At 45.8% G+C, this 23,695-nt stretch overlaps 1 long non-coding RNA gene across 1 annotated transcript in view; it reads left to right on the forward strand.

The window, feature by feature from the left end:
• The first annotated feature begins 8,928 nt into the window (after window positions 1-8,928).
• The window catches only part of LOC106995229 (uncharacterized), a 29,906-nt gene continuing 15,139 nt past the window's right edge, over window positions 8,929-23,695 (forward strand). Inside the window, exon 1 of the long non-coding RNA XR_001442000.3 lies at window positions 8,929-9,017. This is a non-coding gene — a long non-coding RNA (uncharacterized LOC106995229). The remainder of the gene's footprint in view (window positions 9,018-23,695) is intronic.

Raw genomic sequence — 23,695 nt, forward strand, 5'->3', positions numbered from 1 at the left:
GTGTGAGCCACCATGTTCAGCTTTTTTTGTTTTGTTTTGTTTTGTTTGTCTTTTTGTTTTTTTGAGATAGAGTCTCACTGTGTCACTCAGACTGGGGTACAGTGGTGTGATGTCAGCTCACTGCAGCCTTGCCTCCCAGACTCAAGTAATCCTCCCACCTCAGCCTCCTGAGTAGCTGGGACTGCAGGCACACACCACCATGCTCAGCTAACTTTTTAACTTTTTTTGTAGAGATGAGGCCTCCCTATATTGCCCAGGCTGGTCTGGAACTCCTGGGCTCAAGCGATCCTCCCACCTCACCTCCCAAAGTGCTGGGATTACAGGCATGAACCACTGCACCCAGCTTCTCTGATTTTAATTAAGCATTTTATTCTCTCCTCTCTTAGCATATTAAGTTTACTTTTTATTTTTACTTTTTTAGTGATTAGAGCTTGCAATATACATTTACAACTAGTCCAAGTTCACTTTTAAATAACACTATAACTCCTCATGAATAGTGCAGGCACCTTGTAACATACTATTTCCAATTCCTTCCTTCAGTCTCTTATAACAGATTTAATAATCATTTCTGTCATTCATTTCATTAGTATATATACTATAATCATTCAACATATTGATACTATTATTTTGAACAAGCTGTTATTAGATCAATTAGTAACAAGAAAAACAAAATATTTTATTTTATTTATACCTTAATTTATTTCCATTTCAATGTTCTTCCTTTCTTTACGTAGATTCATATTTCTAACCAATATTATTTTTCTTCTCTCTGAAGAACCTCTTTTAACATTTCTTGCAAGGCAATTCCTAGAAGTGACATCATAATACTTTTGCCACATTCTATTTATTAAAGGTGAGTTACTAGGCCTAACCCACATTCAATGGGAGGAGATTACCCAAGAGCATGCATGGGGGCAGGAGGAGGCCATCATGAGGCATCATGGGGGCAGGAGGATGTTGGAGCATTTCAACCTTAATAAATATTCCCAATGTGTTTTCCAAAATGGTTATAACAATCACATTTTCACCTGAAGTTTATTCACATCTCTGCTTTTGGTGAGTATTCGCCAGATCCTCACCACTCTTGATATAAGCTTTAAAACTGTTGCCAATTTGATGAGTATGGAACACTGGCTTTGCTTTTCCCTGAATTACTAGAGAAGTTAAGCATCCTTTCACAGTTGTTGACCATTTAGATCTCTTCTCTGAATTGCTTGGTCATATCTTTTGTCCGTGTTTCTACTGGGGTTGTTTTTATGGTTATTGATTTCTAGGAGTTCTTTATATATTCTGAATACCAGATGTCAGCTGTATTTGTACCATTGCAACTATCTTCTCATAGTCGGAGTTTTCTTTAAATGGAAATATGAAATTTTAAAAGCAGTTAAAATAAACCATGGGAGAATGTTTTTTTTATAATCCTGGAATGGAGAAGACCTTTGTAAGTTCGATGAAATATACAAGAGAAAAAAAGAGAGAGAAAGAGAAAAGTTTCAACTACATCAAAAAAATCTTCTGGCCAGCAAAAAATAAACAATTCTAAGTAAAATAAAAGAAAAATGAAGTGCCAGGCACAGTGGCTCACCTTGACAACTTGAAGCCAGGAGTTCAAGACCAGCTTAGACAACATAGCAAGACCCCATTTCAATTAAATATTTGCTGCTAATTGCATAAAGGACTAATTTCCCAAATACATGAAGAGTTCCTATAAATCAATAAAAGGCCAACAAACCAATTTTAACATGAGCAAAGGATACCAATAAACATTTTATTAGAAAGGAAATACAAATGGTATTTCAACATGTGAGAAGACGTTCAAGCTCAATGATACAAATAAAATGGAATATGATTTCACCCATCAGACTGAGCAATGAGAGACAGTTTGATAAACACTGTTGTTGAAGGTGTGGAGCCACAGGCAGGCACCCTTCAACATTGCTGGTGGTAGGGTGAGGGTACTTGGTAGTTAGAGCCTCTGTAGTCAGCAAGTTGGCAATAGCTATCAAATTACTAATGCACATACTTTTTGGCCCAGAAATTCTACTTCTAGGAATTTGCTTACAGATATACTTGCACATGATTGAAATGAAATATGTGCCATTATATTCCTTACATCACAGTGTTGTTTTGAATAGCAAAAAACTAGAATGAACCTAAACATTTATCAAAAGGGAAATGAATAGTTGTGACGGTGGAAGACCTACTGTAACACAGCTAAGATGCAGACTCTAATGCTAGTTGTATCAGAAGGGATAAATCTAGAAATCAATATTGAATGCAAAAAGTGAGTTGTAAGAGGGTATGTATATTACAATAGCATCTATATATGTTTTAAAAGCACATAGGGGGCATTGTAGGTTTGAGATTGTTCTATCTTCTCAGAGAATTATTTATTTGATCACCAATAAATGACATAATGATATACCTCTAATAAGACTTTTGGTATAAAGGTCAATCCTGCCAGCAATTCTACTTTCCAGTTTTTGTTGTTGTTGTTGTTGTTGTTGTTGTTGTTGTTGTTGTTTGAGATGGAGTCTCGCTCTGTCGCCCAGGCTGGAGTGCAGCAGCATGATCTCAACTCACTGCAACCTCCACCTCCTGGGTTCAAGTGATTCTCCTGCTTCAGCCTCCCGAGTAGCTGGGACTACAGGCTCATGCCACCATGCCATGCCAAGTTAATTTTTGTATTTTTAGTAGAGACGAGATTTTGCCATGTTGGCCAGGCTAGTCTTGAACTCCTGACCTCAAGTGATCTGCCTGCCTGGGCCTCCCAAAGTGCTGAGATTATAGGAGTGAGCCACCACACCCAGCCTCCAGTTTTCTTTTGTTAAGATTTTTTTCTGGCATATTTTTACTCATCTTCTAAAAATATTTTTAAGGTAATATCTTTATAATTACACACAAATATTTATGTAATTTTAGACCCAGTCATAAAAGAAACCCTATGTGCATGCTTTATTAAAACTATAGTCCTTTCTCGGCTTGGGCGGCGGGAGGGCTGGCAGCAGCCAGCCAGCCCAGCTTCGTGAAGGCTCTCCAGGCGCCGCAGCCCACAGGCACCCGGCACGGGAGGCACGCGCCCTCCCCGCCGCGAGGATTCCCAAGAGGAAGGTCTGCTCCGCCTAAGGGGCCGCCAAGGAAGAGCCCAAGAGGAGATCGGCGCGGTTGTCAGCTAAACCTCCTGCAAAAGTGGAAGCAAAACCGAAAAAGGCAGCAGCAAAGGACAAATCTTTAGACAAAAAAGTGCAAACAAAAGGGAAAAGGGGAGCAAAGGGAAAACAGGCCAAAGTGGCTAACCAAGAAACTAAAGATTTACCTGCAGAAAACGGTGAAAGGAAAACTGAAGAGAGTCCAGCCTCTGATGAAGCAGGAGCCAAATCTGGTTAGTGCCATATACCATGTCTTATCGGTGGTCCCTGTCTCACTTCTTGTACAATCCAGAGGAATATTTTTATCAACTAAATAGTTGGTAAATTTACAAAATTGCAAATGTAAATGCAAGTTTTTTAGTAGCTCTAGAAACATTTTTAAGAAAGAGGGAATCACACCTCATCCCATTTTTTAAGTGTAAATGCTTTTTTTTTTTTTTTAAGGTGAAATCATTTGCCGGTTGTTTATTTTTTGGTACAACCAGAAAATAGTGTGGGATATTGAATTATGGGATGTTTTGACTGTCTTGGGTGTCAGCTTAACATTCCGTAGATGGGGGTTAGTTTTTATATCCTGTAATACAAAGCATATTAAATGGCAATATGGAGTCAGTCCTGCATTTAATGTCTTGAACATTTTAAATTACTTCTATTCCCATGGTTTTTTTTTGTTTTTGTTTTTTTGTTTTTTTGTTTTTTTGTTTTTTTAGTAGAATTGTTTCCTAGAGAAAACCACTCTTTGATCATGGCCCTCCCTGTCAGAATTGTATGCACTCTATAACATCTTTGGTTGTGGTAGTCCTGTTTTCCTGATAACTTTGTTACTGTGCTGTGAAAGATTTAAAATTTGAATATGTAGTGTACATGCTATTCAGTTGTGAATTGGTGGGATATATAATAGCTTATCAACATGTGAAGGTACTGGTACTTGATAGCCTCTTTTTTTTTTTTTTTTTTTTTTTTGAGGCGGAGTCTTGCTCTGTCGCCCAGGCTGGAGTGCAGTGGCCAGATCTCGGCTCACTGCAAGCTCCGCCTCCTGGGTTTATGCCATTCTCCTGCCTCAGCCTCCCGAGTAGCTGGGACTACAGGCGCCCACCACCTCGCCCGGCTAGTTTTTTGTATTTGTTTTAGTAGAGACGGGGTTTCACTGTGTTAGCCAGGATGGTCTCGATCTCCTGACCTCGTGATCCGCCCGTCTCGGCCTCCCAAAGTGCTGGGATTACAGGCTTGAGCCACCGCACCCGGCCTTGATAGCCTCTTAAGGAAAATTTGCTTCCAAATTTTAAGCAGGAAAGTCACTGGAATAACTTTAAAAAAGAATTACAATACATAGCTTTTTAGATTTTTGTTACATGTGTTAAGAATTGTGTACAAATCGAAATGTCTGTACTGATCCTTAACCAATAAAATCTCAATTATGAAAAAAAAAATCATAGTCCTTTCTATTTTTACTTGCCTCCCACCTCAGCCTGTATCAGTACTCCCTCCACAACCTATGTCAATAAACTAGTATTCATTATTCCATATTTTTCTTCATACTTGTGTAATCACATACAAACATATGCATACACATATATGTATACTTTTGTGTGTATATACATATACACATATGCAATACATGCACAAGTTTTTATTTGTCCTTTTTTATTAAAATGAGATTATATACATACTCTTCCAGTTCATATTCTTCTCACTCAACAACACTCCCTGGAAATCAATCATATGGATCTAATTACTAATCTTCAATGGTTGCCTAGTATTTCATAGTGTGGATGTGTCATAATCTACTCAGCTATTAACCTATTGATAGGTTACTATGATTTTTAGGGTTTAAAAAAGCTGTAAGTAATTATGCAATACACATCTGTTATGGTTTGAATGTCTCCTCCAAAACTCATGTTGAACTTTAATTGCCAATGTAATGGAATTGGGAGATGGGGCCTTTAAGAGGTGATTAAGTCATGAGGGCTCCACCCTCTTGAATGAATTAATGCCATTATTGTGGTAGTGAGTTAGTTACAGAGGGAATGGGTTCCTGATAAAATGATAAGCTTGGCTTCTTCTTACTCTGTGCTTTGCATGCTCACTTCCACCTTTTGCCTTCCACCATGGGATTACCCTCACCAGATGCCAGTGCCATGTCCTTGGACTTCCCAACCTCCAGAACCATGAGCCAAATAAACTTCTGTTCTTTACAAATTACCCAGTCTGTGGTATTCTGATACATCAGCAGAAAATGAACTAAGACATCTTTGTCCATATAGGACCTTAAGTACTGGGGTTTCCATTCTTACAGGATGATGTCCCAGAAGTAGGATTGCTAGGTCAAATGATGTGCATCTTTTTATTTTAATAAATGGTGTCAGACTGCTTTCCCCAAAGCTTAGAGCCTTCTCACTTCCTCAACAATGTGTGGCCCAGCAGCCTGGCTAACTTGACTTATTCTTGGCAGAGATTCCTCTCCAAAGAATTTGAAATTCAAAAGGAGACACACAGAGATTGAGAAGATTGGAGCTGTGTCATATTCATATCAATCAATTCTGAAAACAAGCCCAATATCTTGAAAATAGTCTTAGTTTTTGCCCAAGTTAGCCAGAGTTGAATTCTGTTGCTTGCAACCAAAAGACACTAATAAACCGTAGTCATGGACTGAGACCTCAACCTGGTCACAAATCCAGCCCTGATCCCAACTACGAATTCAACTCTAATCCATGCCATAGACTTAATCCTCACCCAGGTTGGAAACTGAGGGTCATTCCTGGCCCCAGACTTCACTGTACACTGCCTGCCAAGAACTCCTCTCCAAGGGATGTTCCTGGCTGCCAGTGGATACATTTCAGTGGAAACATTTCGGCCAAACGTATCCATAGCCTGGGACCCAAAGTTAAGGCTTCTTTGTGGCAACCAGTGCTGATTACTTCTGGAGACGGGGGAATTTCTTGTGAAGAAAAATTTGTAAAATCTAAGAGATATTTTGGGGACATCTGGGTTGCAGGAAATAAAAGATCAAAAGGGAACACGGTTCTGGGGTGAAGGTTTAGTTTGTGGAGGCAGATAATAGGGATATGAGGGAGCCAAGTGTCTGGAGCTGAATGGGGCTGGGCTGAATCCCCTGCTGGAGCCTACATGGGTCTCTGTGAGAGAGAGATCCCGTGCTCCCAGGATAAGCTCAGAGGAATTGTCACCAAGAGGTCCGGGCAGCCTGTGACCCATAGTCTTCCTTCTTTGTCTCTCTCAACATTCTGGCACTGCCTCAACTGGCCCAATGGGCCCCCATGAGGCTCAGGCCCCTTTCCCCACTGTTCTGACACAGGCCCCAAAGCCACCTGCCACTTTCTCCTTCCTTCCAATTTCCCTCCCATCATCTTTTCCCCTGGTGTATCTTCTCACTGCATGCCTCCTGCTGAATTTCAGGGATTAGGACTGTCTACCATGGGACACAGCTCCCTTCTCTTCTCCCTGGAGCCAGGAGGTTCTTGCCAAATCTGGCCCCAGCCTCACCCCAAGGATCTCTGGAAGGAATTAGGCAGAACTTGCTGGGTGTGTGACTGGAGAGACAAGTCAAGAGTGTGGGGAGGGAACTACCATTTGTCAAACACCTATTATTATATACCAGGTAGGGAGTTAGTACTTAGCTCCCCTATTTAATCTCCACAGCAAGTCAATGAGATAGCAATTTTTATGGTCAGATAGGGAAGCTGAGGCCCAGGTATGTTCAAAGATTTGTCCAAGGCTACTCAGCTAGAGGTGGCAGAGCTGGGATTTGGACTCAGGACTGTTGAATCCAAAGCCAGCTCCTTCCAGGACTTAAACAAGAGGAATGTAGTGGCCTCAATTTCTGCCTAAAAGGGAGGCCCTACCAGGTAGAGAGTTCCCTGGTGGAGGCCTAGAGCACCTTCCTGGACCCTGGGCCCACTCTGTAGGGAGGGCTAGCTGGGTAAGAGCTGTACTAGAGGGGCAGAGAAGCAGGTTTCTCTCACCCCAACCCCTGCAGGTTCCACTCAGGCAGTGCTGGCCTCCCTCCTCCCATAGTGTCTCCCCACTCCCCTTATTCCTCTGTGCTTCCATCAACAGGGAGAGAAGAGAGCCAGCAGACAGTGCTGAGAGTAGGGTAAGCAGAGTCAGAAGACCAGACACAGTTCATTCACAGGCAAGAACTCTGGGCTGCTCCCGCTTCACTGTTCCCATCAGGGCAATGGGGCATGGGGGGGGTGTATAAGACGATGGCTGAGACCATGTCAACTCCACCAGTGCATGTGTGGTGAGGCCTGCCTGGGCAGGCAAGCACTGTGACCATGTCAGTGGAGATGACTTTGCCCACAGAACATGATTCAGGGGATAGCAAGGGCAGGAGCTAGGGTAAGCCAGGAAGACACATCAATAGCTGGTACAAGAGCTCTGTTAGGCCCTGCCTGGGGTCCAAGCCCTGCCTCTGGCTGCCCCATCATGACAGAAAGGTGGAGGATAAGCAAATGAGAATCTGTGGTTAATAGAAATGGGGACTTTTTGAAAAGAGGAACACTACAGGAAGTACAAGAAAGTAAGAAAGGGCTGGAAACACTCTCCTGGTTGTCCTGAGAGGGAGAGGAAATTACACCTGTAAGAAAAAGCTTGCCTTTAGATCTCCACAGAGGCAAGGGGCACTGTGTGGCTGATTAAGCGGCGTTCTAGTTACAGATCTGATACCCCTGCTTGCTGTACAACCCTGAGCAGGTCTTTTATTCCTTTCCGGGTCTCAGTGTTTCCATCTGCACAGTGAGAATTTGGACCCAAATGTTCTCCAAGAGCTCTGTCAGCTCTCAAATTCCAGCATCTTCTCCAAACCTGCTCTGAGTCAAGCCCCTTGAGCATGGCTGTGCCTCAGGCACTGATGGTTGTTTTAATGTGCTGATCAGTAGTGGAAGTCACAGTAACATTGTGACATAGGGGTGGTGTGCGTTGGGGTCATCCTAGGATCCAACATGAACTCCTCACCACAGCCTAGAGGCTTGAGTGGATTAATGCCCTGCCCATCTTTCCAGCCTCCCCTCTCCCTCTCCAGTTTCCCCTGACCTCCTTTCCTTGCCTGGGACATATCAGACTCGTTCTTGCTTTGGCACCTTCACATACACTGTTCACTGTACTTGGAATGCAGGATCCCCACCTCTTTGGTAATTCTCTTCCTTTTGATCTTAGCTGAAATGGCCTCTCTTCCAGGAAGTCTTCCTGGGTCCCTAGCCTAGGCCAGCTCCCACTCTGAAACACACTCATAGCATCATGATAAGATCACAGTAGTAATTGCTTGTACCATACAAGTATGTTTGTATCTGTCTCCCCTCCTCAATTATTATCAGCTCCCTGATAGCAAGACCCTTGTTTATCTCATTCACAGCTCTACCCTTGGTGTCCAATAACCCAGGAAACTTTTAACCAACAACTATTTCTTGAAAACAAAACCCCTAGAAGCTGCCATGTGCTATAGACTTACTGGGCTCCAGGCACAGACATACAACATCTCATTGGATCCTTGGATCATGCCCTCCCTACTTATTTCTTAGGTGCAGAGATAGTGTGGCAGAGAGCTGAGGGGTTTTGTCCTTTCAGAAGTCTTTGTCCTGGACCAGTTGGCTGGGATGCGCAGAGCTGGGCCTGGCAAGCAGGTCTGCCTGTTTTGCGCCTCCTTTATTTGCTTGCCACCACTCTTCGGAGAGGAGCAGCAGCTGTGGCCGCTCCTCGTGTTCCCATAGCAACCAATGCTTACCTCCCGCTCACACTGGTTCCTAATTGCCTGATTACGCATCTTCTCCCCCACCAGCTCGCCAGCTCGGGAGCTTCTTGAGAGCAGGGTCCATGGCAGGCTTTGCTCACCATTGCGTGGCTCCAGACTCAGTGAGTATTAGTTAAATGAACAAAAATGAATGCATGACCATCCATGCACATGGGTTTTTACAAGCTTTCATCAAAAACAAGGCACCTGGCAACCTGTAGTGGCTGGGGGGAGGGCGAATTTGAGGACTCAGTGCTCCTGGCTCACCTCTGCTTAGTGGCGTGGGTGGCCAGCCCCCCTTCTCCTTTCTCCCCTGCTGCCTGGGGAAGCTCTTTAGAAAACAGGCAAGACAGCCTGCACGGTCATGGCTGCTGGCAGGAGGGGGATGCTGGAGATGGTGTGACACCCTCCCCTACCAATCCCCCCACCCCTGCTCCGCCATGCACAGGCACACTCGAACTCCCTCACCACCTCCTTCTGATGGAAACCATCTCAAATGGCCAGTTTTTGTTTTAAGAATTACCAGAAACAATTGAGCAGCCTATCCAATTCTAATGCTCTGTTCACAGTCTCACCAGTCAGCCCCTTTACTCTGTTCCCATTGCCATCATGTTAATCCCACTCACCACCATCTTCCACCTGAGCTGCTCCAACAGCTGCCTCTCTGTCCCACTTCTGTCCTCTTCTCTTCCCCCTCCTGCCCTCCCTCACCCCATCTTCCGTGGCACAGACAGAAGGAGTGTCCCAAACAGAAATCATACCATGTTATTCCCAGCCAGACTCACGAGGGAGGCAGGTGCATTTTTTACTATTTTTGTGGCATGACAGAGTCTGTGTAAGTCACCGAAGTGCCTAGAGGGGGAGCAGGCAGAGCTACTAGTCCATTAACTTAGTCTTTAAATGTTTGTTTCCTTAAATGTTTGGCTTTGGACCACACATAAGCTGGTGAGTCCAGAGCTCACAAGGATGGGACCAATATGAGTTTTTACCCTAATGGAAGAAACAGAAAAAAAAAAAAACAAACTGAGACGTGATCCGCACTTTGTAGAGGGTGCTATGGGAATGTACAGGGAAGTATGTTTGTGCGGAACCAGAGGAAGAAACATTTGAGCTGGACTTCCTATCAGAAATTGTTGGTTGCAAGCAACAGAAAGCATCTCTCATTAACTTAGGAGAGAAGGGAATTTGTGGGGTTGGAGGGGTAAGCTATAGGGAGCTTACAGAATCAAGAGAAAAGCTAGAGAACCAGATATGGAAATTGACATAAGCAAAGGCACTTCTTGGGGAGGGGTTGGGAAGGAATAGGAAGCAGGAATGGTTTGATCAGGATGCTGCCAATAAAATGAATGAAATATGTTTCCTCTATTCTTATATTCCTTGTTCCAGATTCAAAGTCCAACGAGAGTGTCCAGTCACCAAGCTTAGTCACATGCTCTCCTCCTGGCTATACTGGGCTGGGGAGGGGAAGGCAACTTCCCTTTGGCTTCTATGAAAGGAGGCATGCATAGATTTATTGTTTCACCAACATCACCCACAATCAGGCAGAGACAATTCACTAAACAGGAGCCTAAGGAAAGGGGAGGAATGAAGGCTGGGAAGCCACAAACCAACAAATGTCCACTCTCTGCTTGATGGCAGCAAAAAAAGAGGAAGAGGGCATTCTAGCCAGAGAGAACTGAATGGACAAAGAAAGAGCTGAAGCCTGCTGTGCTCATGGCAGGCAGGCAGCAATGTGTGACTGGGGTGTAAGAAGAGGAAGGCAAAGAGCTACAGATGAGATGAGAACAGGGAGAAGACAGATCACAGTGTGTCCTGTGGAGTGGGCCCTAGGGAGCTAGTCTCTAGGGGTGGGGGGGTGGTTACCACATTGGCATTTTAGAAGCTTCACGCTGGGGGTGTCAAGAATGGATCAGAGATGGCAAAGTTGGAGATGGGGAGACCTGCAAGGAACTCTTGTAGGCAAGAGATGATGAGGCCTGAATTCCAACATCGGCCATGAAACGGAGAGAAGACAATGGATTCAAGAGCAATTCAGGACCTAGAATCCTGAAGTTTGAGAGGGTGGAGGAGGGAGAGGAGTAAGAGATGACTGTGTGTCAAGAGGGAGGAGTCAGTTTGGGAGAGTTTGTGCTTTCTTCACGGACTTCAAGAAGCCCACAAAAAATGGGTGTTCTCTCAGCACTCATTCAATCAGTAGTTAATGTCAGCCTGGCCCCACTAGTATGTACTGTATTGAAAAAGGTGGGGAGAGAGAGTGAGAACTTTTTTTTTTTTTTTTTTTTTTTTTTTTTGAGATAGAGTCTCATTCTGTCGCCCAGGCTAGAGTGCAGTGCAACTTCACTCGACTCACTGCAACCTCCACCTCTCGGGTTCAAGTGACTCTCGTGCCTCAGCCTCCCGAGTAGCTAGGATTATGGGCGCATGCTGCCACACCCAGCTAATTTTTTTTTTTTTTTAGTAGAGACGGGGTTTCACCATGTTGGCCAAGCTGGCCAACTTGTGACCTCAAATTACCCACCCGCCTCAGCCTCCCAAAGTGCTGGGATTACAGGCATGAGCCACCCGCGCCCAGCCAAGAGTGAGAACTCTTAATGGACCCTCTCATACTCTGCTGGTGGGAACATATACTGATGCAGTTACTCTGGAGAACAATCTGCAAGTATGTTTTACTGTTTTAAATATGCATACCTCTGCACATTGATTTCTAGAAATTTGTCCTTACAAAATAACAAGTGTGTACAGATAAACATAGGTACAAGGATGGCTCAACAGTGTTTATAAGAGTAAAAAACTGGAAACTACCTCAATATGCATCAGCAGGGAAACTGGCTAAATAATAAGCCAGTAGGGACAGAAAAGAGAGAAGACACTGACCACATCCCTGGCCTCTGCAGCCTGACAGGCCTCAGTGGAGGAGAGGGGTAAAGCTTTCACTTTTAGTGAAGTTTGGGTTTTGTCTGTTCCATTAGACTGGACATGTTAATTCCTGGAAGTAATCGGAGGATTTTTTTAATTATCTGAAAGCACCTCAAAAAGTTCTGGCTCTTCAGGAGATTTCACCCAAGAAGCAGGGGAGAAATAGGTCACAGAGAGTGTTTAGGAAGAAATAGGAGAGAGAAAATAAGTTTTCTGCTTGTGATTTCAACCCGTTTACTAAAGTTACAATAACAACCATTACCTCTGGGGAATTCTGATTGAAAGAGGCAAGACTTTTACTTAATATTTTAACAACTTTCGCATTGTTTGAATGTTTTACAATGTGCCCAAATCACAGAAATAAAAAGATAGTAAAAACAATAAAGATACTTGCATTTGTGGAGAGGGTGGAGATGCTGACAAGCTCCCTGAACCCCTGGAGCTTCCAGAGCAGGGTTTCTCAACCTGGGCACTATTGACTTGTTGCAAGGGCTATCCTGTGCATTGCTGGGGTGGGTGAGGCAGACTGTTAGCAGTATCCCTGGCCTCTGCCCACCAGGTGCCAATAACATACCCCCACCCTGAGTTCTGACAACCAAACTGTCTCCAGACATTGCCAAATGTCTCCTGGGGAGCAAAATCACCCCCAGTTGAGACGACTGCTCTAGAGGGATTATTCAGAATATGTGGGCGTCTTCTGAGCCTCTAAGCCTGGTGACCTCATTAATCCTATCTCCTAATGGCTCCCTGCCAGCACCTTTCCATGACTCCATTGGTCTGGTAGTCAGAAGATGTAGCTTCCAGTTTCGGTTCTGCCACTTACTAGCGATGTGATCTTGGGCCTTCCAGAGCCTCATTTCCTCATCCCTAAAATGGAATAATTAACAATGACGTGGCTCAAGGACAACCAGGTTCTCCCTTTCAACTGGATCTTTCCCTACGGCTTTTCAGGTGCCCAGGTGTCTCCCACTGAAACCAACAAACCAACCCACCTTCCTGGACCTTACTTCCTTCTGCAGCTACTGCCTTGCCTCTCTCTTCTTCACATACAAACTTCTTCAAAGAGTCATCTCACTCTTTGAAGGCATTTCACACTCAATGTGTCCTAAACTGATCTCATGATCTTCCTCCCCAAACCTACTGTCTTTTCCTGTCCCTTACATCTAGTTACACAAGCCACAAGCCTAGGAGTCATTTTCAACATCTCCCACATTACCAACCTCATAGCCAATCCTGCTCATTTTACTTCCTATGTTGCTTTGACTTTCAAGGTTATTTATCTCTAAATAGGAAATACATTGAAAAATCAAAATAAATATAAAACAAGATTTAGTAAGGAGTCTCACCCAACTCCATCAACTTCAGTACTCCCCCTAAAACACACACAGATAAACCACCTTTATTTGAGGGGGTAGGTATCCTTCTAGTGCATCTTTATGGAAGGACAAACAATAGATATTGCTCCCTTTCTTCCACAAAATACAATACTGTACATGCTGTTTTGTACCTTGCATTTTTCACCTAAAAATATATTTTGTCAATCTTTCTGTTCAGTATTAGAAATCTTTAGCTCTGTTTTTACAAATAGTATTCTACTGGGTGGACCTAATAACATTTATTTTACCATTCCCTTATTTACAAGTGCCAGTTATAGGTAATCTGCTATTCTAAGCAATTTCTAAACATCTTTTCAACCCATCCACTTGTTTCAGTCTCCTTTGTCTCCCCTCTAATGCAAGCTACCACCATCCTTTCCTGGACTCAGCAGTATCACTTTCTAAATACTCTGCCCAAATCATCTCTTGCTCTATCTTCATGTAGTGGCTGGACTGGTATTTTCAAAACAGGACTTTGATCATATCCTTGCCTTGATTAACGACCTGCTGCAGCTTTCTTGTGGTTTCAGGGTAAAGACAAAACTCCTCCTTATGGCCTATGAAGCCTCATTGAGTCTGGCTCTGCCTCACCCACCTCTCCCTGCTCCCCTGACCCTCTCTGCCCCTCTCCGCCCCTCTCCTTCTCCACTCCACTCCCAGTGGCCACCTCTTAGTTCTTTGCATATGATGTTCCTTCTGCGTAAAACACTCCACTCTGCTCCACTTACCGAGTTCCTTTCTATGTGCCTTCAGATCTCAGCTTCTTTGTCCACTCCTCAGGAAGCCTTCGCTGAGCTCCCTGCTAGGTCAAAGCCCCAAATTAAAGGATCTCATTAGTACCACATGCTTCTCCTGCATAACCCTAGTCCCAGTTGTAAGTTCACATTCATTTGGGGGACACTTTGATAAATGTCTGGCTCCTATTCCCATGTGGACTATGAGGTCCATGAGGGCAGAGGCCGTACCTATCTTTGCTTTCCATAAGGCCCTGCATCTAGAAAATTGTTGACCAAATGAATGAAAGGATGAGGCATATAAGGGCCCCAGCAGAGAACCTGACACATAGTAGGTGCTCAAGAAATGTTGCTTTCCTCTTTCTTGCATTCACTGTCTGTCTTTGCTCTGGAGCCTGTAACGGGTTGCCTTCCATGTGCGCTACTCAAAAACGCTGCTCTCTAAACACTCAGCCTGTGGCCTTTGCTTGGACTTCTCCTTTCTTGATATGACTCATTTAATGGCTGATCATTTATTCCTCCTGAAAATCCTCTCTTGGCTTGGCTTGATGCCCTGGGATCCCCTTACCCATGGTGGCTTCCTCTCTACTTTCTCTTCCTCTGCCTACCCCTGAGATGTTGGGATTCCTCAGGTTTTATCTCAAACCCCTTCTCCTCTCATTCTATACACTCTCTTTTGAGCCATCTCATTTATGCTCATAGCATCCATCACCACATATGTGCAAACTTTGAGTCTCCCGCTCAGGCTTTTGTAATATGCCTCAAGCCCCCATATTAAATGCCAGCCTCTGCCTCTAGAATGTAAGTGGAGCAAGAGAGCAGAGATTGTGCTGTGTTTGCTTATTACAGTGTCCCCAGCCCCTGAAGTAGTGCTTGGCACATAGTAGTCGCCCAATAAATACATATTGTCAAATACATAAATGGCAGGGCCCATGTTAGCATAGAGACAGCTGCCTTCCCCAGAGGCAGCCTTTTTGTTGGCAAGGCAGTGGGGCAGAGAAAAAGGCTAGGGGCTAAATGTCATGTCCTGGCTTTTCTCATGCTGGGTCTTAGCAGATATCTCACACCCACAATCAGGGTGAAAGATGAAATTCCAAGCAGGATTTGCACCCCGGAGCCAGCAGTCTCTGAATCAGCAAACTGTCCTATGGGATTGTTTCACTCCATTTGCAAACCATAAGGCAGCCTTTGAGAGAGAAGGCAGCTCAACAGAACATGTGCTAGCATCATGTCCAGCCAAGTAGCCTTTAAGGGGAGCAAATAGCTGGCCACCGTGTGTGGCAATGTTGTCAGAGGGGAGGAGGGCACTAGGCTGAGGCTGCACCTGCCAGGATATGGAGATGAGGTGGAATCCTCCTGCCCCACTGGAGAGGGGAGCCAGACCACCCTGCTTGCAAACCCAGGGCCTTTCCAACAAAGGTCAAGGGTGGAGGAAAGCCAGGTTGAGTGGGCAGAGGAATTCTGCTTATAGCCCTGACACACTGCCTGTGGCACAGCCTCCTACAACAGGCTGTTCTGAACTCAGGCCAGGTCCTGCCTGGTCTGCCATGAGAACTGACACAAAAGTACAGACTGTTCTAAGTCAGAGCTGAGGAGGCTCTTTGAACCCCAGTTCTACCCACCTCATGATTCTGATGGAAAAGCTGAGATTTAGGTTCAGGCAGAGACTGTCCTGTAGTTGGTAACTAGCAAGCCAGGGCATCTGGCTTATCTCTTAGCCTTTAGCCTGCTTGGCCCTACAGACTTGATAGTTTCTTCCTGCTTACATTTTAGAGGGAAGAGACAGACCACAATTTTAAAAAGAATATGCAAGTAAAATATGTAGCATGAAAGATGGTGGCAAGGGTTATGGAAAAGAAGAAAGTAGTGGAGGGGAAATGAGGGTGCTAGGGTTTGTGATTTTAGATGGCGTTGTCAGGGGAGGCCTCCTTAACAAGGGAGCACTGGAGCAAAGCCTGAGGGAGGTGAGTGGGTGCACTTACTCTCTCTACAGTGTACTGTGAGGACACCTGAGACAGAGCTCGAACCTCCAGACTGCCCCCAACAGGGCCATGGTCAGAGGGCCTCCTGGGAGGTTTGCCTATGGATTTTGGCCTGGCCACAGGGACAGGAATAAGCATATCTTCTGAAACTGAGACTGGACACAGAACCAAAGGCCTATGACACCCTGGGTCAGGTAATATTAATAACGACAGTAGTAATAATAATAATAGCACCATTTTATCTGCATTGAGCACATACCATATGCCAGGCACTGTTTCTAGCATGCTACTTGTGTTATCTATCTTATTGCATTCACACAATGACCCTATGAAAATTGTGCTGTTCTAATGCCCATTTCATAGATGAGAAAACAAAGTCTCAGTGTGGTTACAGAACTTGCCCAAGGTCACAAAGCTAATGAGCAGTAGAGTCGTGCTTTGATCCTAGGTCTTTGGACTCCGGAGCCCGTTTTATAGACAGAAGCAGGTTTTAGGCATCTGGGCTGGAACGGTTGTCTAGAGGCAGAGGGTAGATGAGATGATCTCTTGGGTTCTCTGCTATGGTCATAAGGGCCAGGCAGCTCAAAGGCAGTTGAAAGGGATGTCTAACATGGCAGCCAACCTCGGGGTAGGATTGTGTCTGAGGCCTCTATGGAAGCGGTAGACTTCATCTTCTCTGGAATGTGAGCTCCATGAACAATAAGCCTTGTCTGTCTGGTCTGGTGCTCTATCACCAGTGCCTGACACTTTGTCAGTGATCAATAAATATTGGAGTAAATGAACGAATACAAGAGTGAATCAATAATTCACTCTCACTTATCGAAGGTGGGCCCAGCCATAGACACTGCCATCTTTCCAAACAACCAGGGCATCTGGACTTGTGTCTCCCTGAGAATGTGAGGCAAAGAAAGAAGGCAATAGCAGAACTAGGAGCGAGGGAGATGCTGCTGGGCTCAGGAGCCAGGACAGAGCCCAGAGCTGAGGACTGGGACAGTGATGGGTGCAGAGAGGCCACCCTTTGTGAACACAGTTCCGCGTGCTTTACGTGCGCTTCCTCATATCATCCTTCCCACAGCCTTGGGAGATAGAGATTGCTACCTCATAGAAAGATGAGGAGACTGAGGCATAGAGAGGCTAAATGACTTGCCATGGATCACACAAGCATTATGGGGTGGAACTGGGTTTAAACTGGGATTGGCAAGGCAGGCCAATTGCTTCGTGTGGTCCCTGACTGGGGTGCAGTCAGAAACTCTCTCCCCTCTGCTATCTACCATCCCGCATTCCAACCTCCCAAGCTCCTTTGCTCTGCAGCTGTCTCCAAACCTCAGTCTGGGAGCTGGACCCTGCCTCTTCAGTCTCCCTAAAGAGGGGAGACTCCAATGCAGCAGCTTTTCCCTCCCTCCCTCCTTTCCTCCCTCCATGTACCCTAGAGGTCTGAGGTCAGGGCAAAGCCAGGACCAGCAGTAAAGAACAGACCTGGAGTGAGACAGATCCGAGTTTAAGTCCTGGTTCTTCCACTTAATACCTCAGAGAGGAAGAACTACCTTGCTGATCCTCAGTGTCCTCCTCTGTACGTATGGGATAATATCACCCATGTCATGGGGTTGTGGGGACTAACTGAAATCACTCAGGGGAAGGAACTGGATTCCAGGTGAGCTGAAGACAGGAGGAGGCAGTCACAATAGTCCACCACATTACAGCTTACACAGCACGTTTCCATTAATTTCTAGGCTCCCCTTTTTTTCTGTATCACCATTCCATTGGGTAAAGTTATGGTCCCTCTTTTGTAAATGAGAACACTGGGGCTTGGAAGTGACTTGCTAACCAAAGGCATGCAGTTTGGAAGTCGCAAGGCAGACATTCTAAGCTAGATGCATGTGACACCCGAGTGTGTGGGGAGCCCCCTTCACCTTCCAAGGCGAGCACTCCTTTACACTCCTATATCAAGTCTGGTGGTGAGAGTACTGGTCTTGTAAAGGGCTGGTTCTCCTGATCCTCTCCTCCAAAGCAAGACTCAGTGGTGCACTGAGAGGATCTCCTCCAGGCCATGGCCCGCCTCACTCTGCAGTAGCAGCAATGAGGAAAGGAAAATGGTTGTCCCAGCACAGGATGGGAGAGTCAAGCATGGTCACAATGAGGGCCAGAGAGGGAGCAGGAGGTAAGCAGAAACACTGAAGTAGTGCACCTCAAACCTAGGAAAAACCATGTCTTTGGCCATCTTGAGAGGCGGCTTACCAGAGAAGCTGCAACAAGACCCTTCCCCGTCATCAGGTCATAGCAGTCATCCTCTGTGCATGGCTCTGTCTCATATTGTGAACTTGTTCTTTGTATAGAATGGGTCTCTTTTCTGCTGTAGCCTGTGAGGTTTTTTTCCTTATCTTTGATGGTCTGTGAATTTCCCACAAAGTGTCTAGGTATAGACTTATTTTTATTTATTTTGCTTAGTCCTTGGCCTGCCCTTTCTCCCTGAAACATATCTCTTTTCCTTTCTGAAAAATTCTCAGCTATTATCTCTCAATGATTGCCTCCTCACCATTATCTGTTTGGAGTTTCTGTTAGACTTAGGCCGAAGCCCCTCCATGCAAACCCTTCATGCCTACTAACTGCTCTTTCAAAGTTTGTTTCTATGCTGGTGTGAATCCCTCAGCACTAGCTTACAATTCTCTAATTCTTTCCATGATTGTGCCCAGGCTAGAGCTATCCCATTCATTGAAGTTTGCTTTCTTTTTATTTCAATGACTATATTTTTGACTTCCAAAGTTTCTACTTGATTTTCTTTTTTTATCTCTCTTCCTGTTTTTGTGCAATCCTATTTTGTCCTTTTAAGGAATGTCATTCCTTCATTTCTCTCTGTGAGCATCCTAGGCATGCTTATTTTCAAAATCTGTCAGCCTATTCTCTAAAACTCATCTGGAGTAAATTTATGTGCTGATTGTAGATTTTGCTGGCTCTCCCTGAGCATTTGATTTCTTTATGTGTTTTGGAATTTTGGTTTGGAGAGGCAGTGTTGGTGTTGTTTTGTTTGTGTTTGTGTCTTATTGTCTTTCTCTCTCAGTGCTTACCCCTCCCTGTCTGGTGGTTTCATGGTGGCCTCCATTGGCCCCTCCAAACCCCTCAGCCCAGAATCTGATTTTATGACACTCAGGGCTCTTGCCCTATAGGAGATGTTGGGAGCATTCTCCTGCTTCAGTGTAGAACCTTGGGGCTCGGTTCACTTCCTTGTCATGAGGCCGAGTCTCCCTCCGCCCAGCTCCTCATGGCCCAGGCTGCCTTGTAGTCAGAACTCCCAGAAGCAGCTGGAAGCTGTCTTTTCCAGCTCATAAGGGGAGAACCTTGCCCCTCCTCCCCCTGGTTTCTGCCTCCCATCCCACAATGGAGCACTTGTAGTACTCACAGGAGCTGAGTCTTGGCCACTCCTGCCCACCCCCCGCCACGGTGCCCGTGTTCTGACCCAGAGACTGGCAAGTTACAGCTGTGCTGGTTGCTTTGCATTTCTGTATGTGCTCTATATCTCATTTTTTCAGCCTGACTCTGTCTTTGGGGTTTTCTCTTTTTATAGTGTATCGATCTTCCATCACTCCGTGCTTGGTACAGAGGGGCTCTGTTGCCATCTTAACTGGAAATGTACTCTAATTGTGTACTGTATGTACCATAACCAGAAATGATTTAACCAATCCCCCATTGTTACACTTTTATGTTGTTTGCCATTTGGGGCTACTACAAATAAGAAGGCAATAAACATCCTTAATGTACTTGTCTAATCCCTGATGCGAAGTTGTGAGATCAAAGGGTAGCCATGTTTCCATTTGATACACATTTCATTTTGTATGTACTACCCCAACCATCACCACCACCACCAATACACCATCACTGGCATCTGGTTGGTTGAACAGAACAAGGGAAACCCTGGAAATAAATGAGACCGTGCTGTTGTAAAGTCTAACTTGGTGTACACAGGTGAGGCATTCTTAGACAACTTCTTCCCTGTTCCCATCTCTTTTGGAGCCCCAGATCCTTCTCATGGGTTATTTCATTTAATCTTCGTGACATCCCTACAGGATAGGGAAATCTCATTTTGCAGAGGAGGAAGCCAAGGCTCAGAGAGCTAAGACGACCTCCTAAGCTTTTACTGATAGGAAGAGGAGTCCACATGAAGTTGAGGAGAAAGGTAGGGTGCTCCCCAGTCCACTGAGCTGCAGAAGGGAGTCTTTCTGGCCTTCACTGATCCATATGTTTAGGAATCTGGCTGCCTCCATGAGACCATGGTACAGCGATTGTGGGCCACTCCTAATCGTCTGGGTTTGGGCACACTGGGGCAGCCTCCACTGTGTGTGGGACAAGTGCTGGCTTTGCAACTCAGGCTCAGCCCCTCTGTAGTTAAGTAATGATGAGCTCCTCCTTATCCTCTCATTTTTCAGTTGGAGATAGCCAGGTATAGTGAAAGCACACAGGCTCTGGATTCAGTTAAAAACCAGCTCTACCACTTTCCTGCTGCTTGACCTTGGGCAAGCCACTTCACCTCTGTGGGTCTCAGTTTCCACATCTGTAAAGTGGGGTAATAAGGCTTCTCTTGGAGAGGCATTGTTAAGATGAAAGAAAGACCGGTGTGCCTGGCACATAGTAGAGATTCAAATAAAGCCTGTTTCTGACAAGGGTGAAAGGTCACATAGCTAAGCCTGCTCAGCCAATCAGCTGGGGCCACACCCTGTCCTGACTCCACACTCAGTGTTGAAGCTCTGGTCTCTGTGCATGCTCCCACAGCTTCTGCTGGGCTGCCTGACATGAGCATGGGCCCTGAAAGCTCCACATGTGTCCCTGGACCCCATCACAGGTGTGAGCCTGGATGCGTGACTCTGCAAGATGCTACACACTGAGAGGACTGGAAGTTTGAGATTACTGTGGAATGGTAGCTGCTGACGGGGCTTCCGGCCTGCCCATTGCCTAGACCTGTAACCCTCAAGCGAGTCTCCCCTGCTGTCTTGGAGGCACTGCCAGCAGCCTGTTGGAAGATCACAAAAAGCAAGAATTGGCCCTTCCTCTTCTGGCAGAGCCTGCACAGCCTCTGGGAGGCAATTAGGGCTTGGGCCTTCCTTGGGAATTCCCAAGGGTACCCCAAAACACTTCAAAGTCACAAGCCCATCTGCCTGCTTCACCCTGGGGGAGAGGGGCAAGGGGGTCATATTGCAATCACTCCCCGGATGGGAAGCTAAGGAGACCAGTCTCAGGCCCACGGTGGCCTGGGATGGAAGCTCTGGCCATGTGAGGTTCTTCCTTTGCACAGTGCTGTGGCACATAAAGGTGTCTGGTTGTGGGCTCAGTGTGAGGGAATGGGGTGCTGGTGAGCAGAGGTGAGGCAGGGATACTTGGAGTCCCAAATGCCTGCAGCTCTCACAGCTAATGACCTGGGTCTCAAGATAGGCAGAAAGACTCTGTCACAGGGAGATGGCACTGGAACGTCATGAGATTAGAACTGAAGACCCAGACCCTTCCAGTCTGGTCACTGGCACACTCCTGAGGTGCTCTCTGCCCATCACTGGCAGGTTAGTGCTCCTTGAGCTCTGTACCAGGCTCACCTCTCTTCCATCCTTCACATGCCTCTGGTGTGACCTCATCCACCCCTCAGATTGCAGCTACCACCTCTGCCCTAATAAGAGTTCAGATGAAGTGAGTGCTAACTCTGTGCCAGGCACTGATCCAAACATTGTGCTTGTGTCAATTCATTTAATCTTCACAGAAACCTAATGAGGCTGACCTTACGCCATCACACAGATGAAGAAGACAATGAGGTCTGGGAGGCTATAGAACTTGCTAGGAAGAGGCTGATGACTCCCAAACTGCTCTCTTTCCAACTGGTTTCTCTTCTCATCTCCTTTCTTCCTATTGCTCGTGGCACATCTAGGCTGGAATGTCCCACAAGCTCCTCAAACCCACCACAGCCAAAACTGCACTGGCATTTCTCCTGTACCCACACCCCATCTCAAAATCCTCCTTCTCCCAGAAGCCTCATCCCCCACAGTGACTTTCCCATCTACTACATCCCTGGGTGGTATATCTTGCATTCCTTTCTCCTCCCCCTGCAACACCTCAAGGGTCTTCAGTCCTACGCATTCACATTTCTTCAATCTCCCTCCTGTTTTTCTCCTTCCTCAGTGATCCTTCCCCCTGGGGTCTTCTTCTCCTTCTTCTTTGGTTTTATTTTAATTAATACATAATAATTTTGCATATTTATGGGGTGTAGTGATGTTTCCATACATGTATACATTGTGCAGTGTTCAAATCAGGGTAATTGACATAACCATCATTGAAGCATTTATCATTTCTCTGTGGTGGAGACATTCAAAATCCTCTCTTCTGGATATTTTGCAAGTACACTACATGATTGTTAACTGCATGGCCTTGCTGCACAGTAGCACACCAGAACTTACTCCTCCTGTCTAATTGTAACATAGTTACAGTTGGAACAACCTTTCCCCATCCTCCCTCCCCAGCCTGTGGGAGCCATTGTTCTACTCTCTACTTCTATAAAATCAACTTTTTTAGATTTGTCATCTCATATTTCTACTTTTGTCTTCTCCCCTCACATTTATCTTCCATAGTGCCATGGGGAGAGCCCATGGCCCATCCCCTGCTCAAAATCCTTCTATGGTTTCCCATAGCCTACAGGATCAAGGCCAAATTCCTGATCCTAACATGCAGGGGCCCCCACAGTGGGAACAACTATCTGCTGAGCTTCACCCTTTACTTTCCCGGCCACTCTCTCTAGCCAATCTGGCCTCCTTGCTGTCCTTCCAAGGTACATTTCAATGCCTTGAGCGTACTCCATCCCATCCCCACACTCCTCCACACCCTTGGAAAGCTCTCCTTCTTCCCATCCACCTGTCCCAAATGTCCATCCCAAATGCCACCTCCTTGGTGAAGCCTTCCTGTCCTTTCCTGTTGAAAGTACTCTTGGCTGTTTTGAGACTGCAGCACTGCAATATGGAGATCGGACAGACCACGGGATTTGGAGACAAAACTGAGCCATGGGACATCTGAGAAGGCCCTTTAATCACTCTACCTCAGTGTCCTTCCTTATAAAATGCAACCATGAAGACCTCTCCTCTGGCTTGTTGTGAGGGTGGAATAAGAGGCAGCAGGCAAAGCTTAGCACACAGTGAACAGGCCATGGGAGAGCCCATCACCTCTTCCCAGGGGCACTCCATGTCCACAGCCCTCTGTGCCACAGCACACTGCCAAGGACTGTTCTACCACCCCCGACCCCTGAGATTGTTTCTCTCTCTTTGCTTTCTTCCTAGCCCAGCATGCAGTGGTCCTCAGAAATCCCTGAGGGAGGAAAGTCCTGGCAGGAAATCACCTTTCTGGGCAGCCTCAGTTTGGGGCCTGATGGTAGAGATTTTCCCCAGTCTCAACAAGTGAGACATGCATCATTGTATTGTACAGGTCAAGATGGGTTGTTTCTGATTCCACTGAGCACTGAGGACTCCAGGAGTAACACTGACTGGCTTGGGAGGCCAAGCTCAAGCCCCCATCCTTCGTTGGCTGGAGAGGCTGTCATGACATGGTCATCTCCCCTAAGAAAGGGAACTTGGCCTGAGCAGTACTGGGCTCTGGGAACAAGGTATGTAAGTTATGGTCACAGAAAACCTGTTCTTAGAGGAGACCTGGACACCTTGTTCCTGGATTTATCAACTATCAGGTTTCTTAGCTTTTCTCCCCTGGGCCATGGGTCCAAGAACCAATGGAGCATTTCTGGGTTTGAACAATCTGTACTTCCCTCTGTTCTTCCCCCCAG

The sequence above is a fragment of the Macaca mulatta genome, chromosome X (assembly GCF_049350105.2).
Source record: "Macaca mulatta isolate MMU2019108-1 chromosome X, T2T-MMU8v2.0, whole genome shotgun sequence".
Lineage (NCBI taxonomy): Eukaryota > Metazoa > Chordata > Mammalia > Primates > Cercopithecidae > Macaca > Macaca mulatta.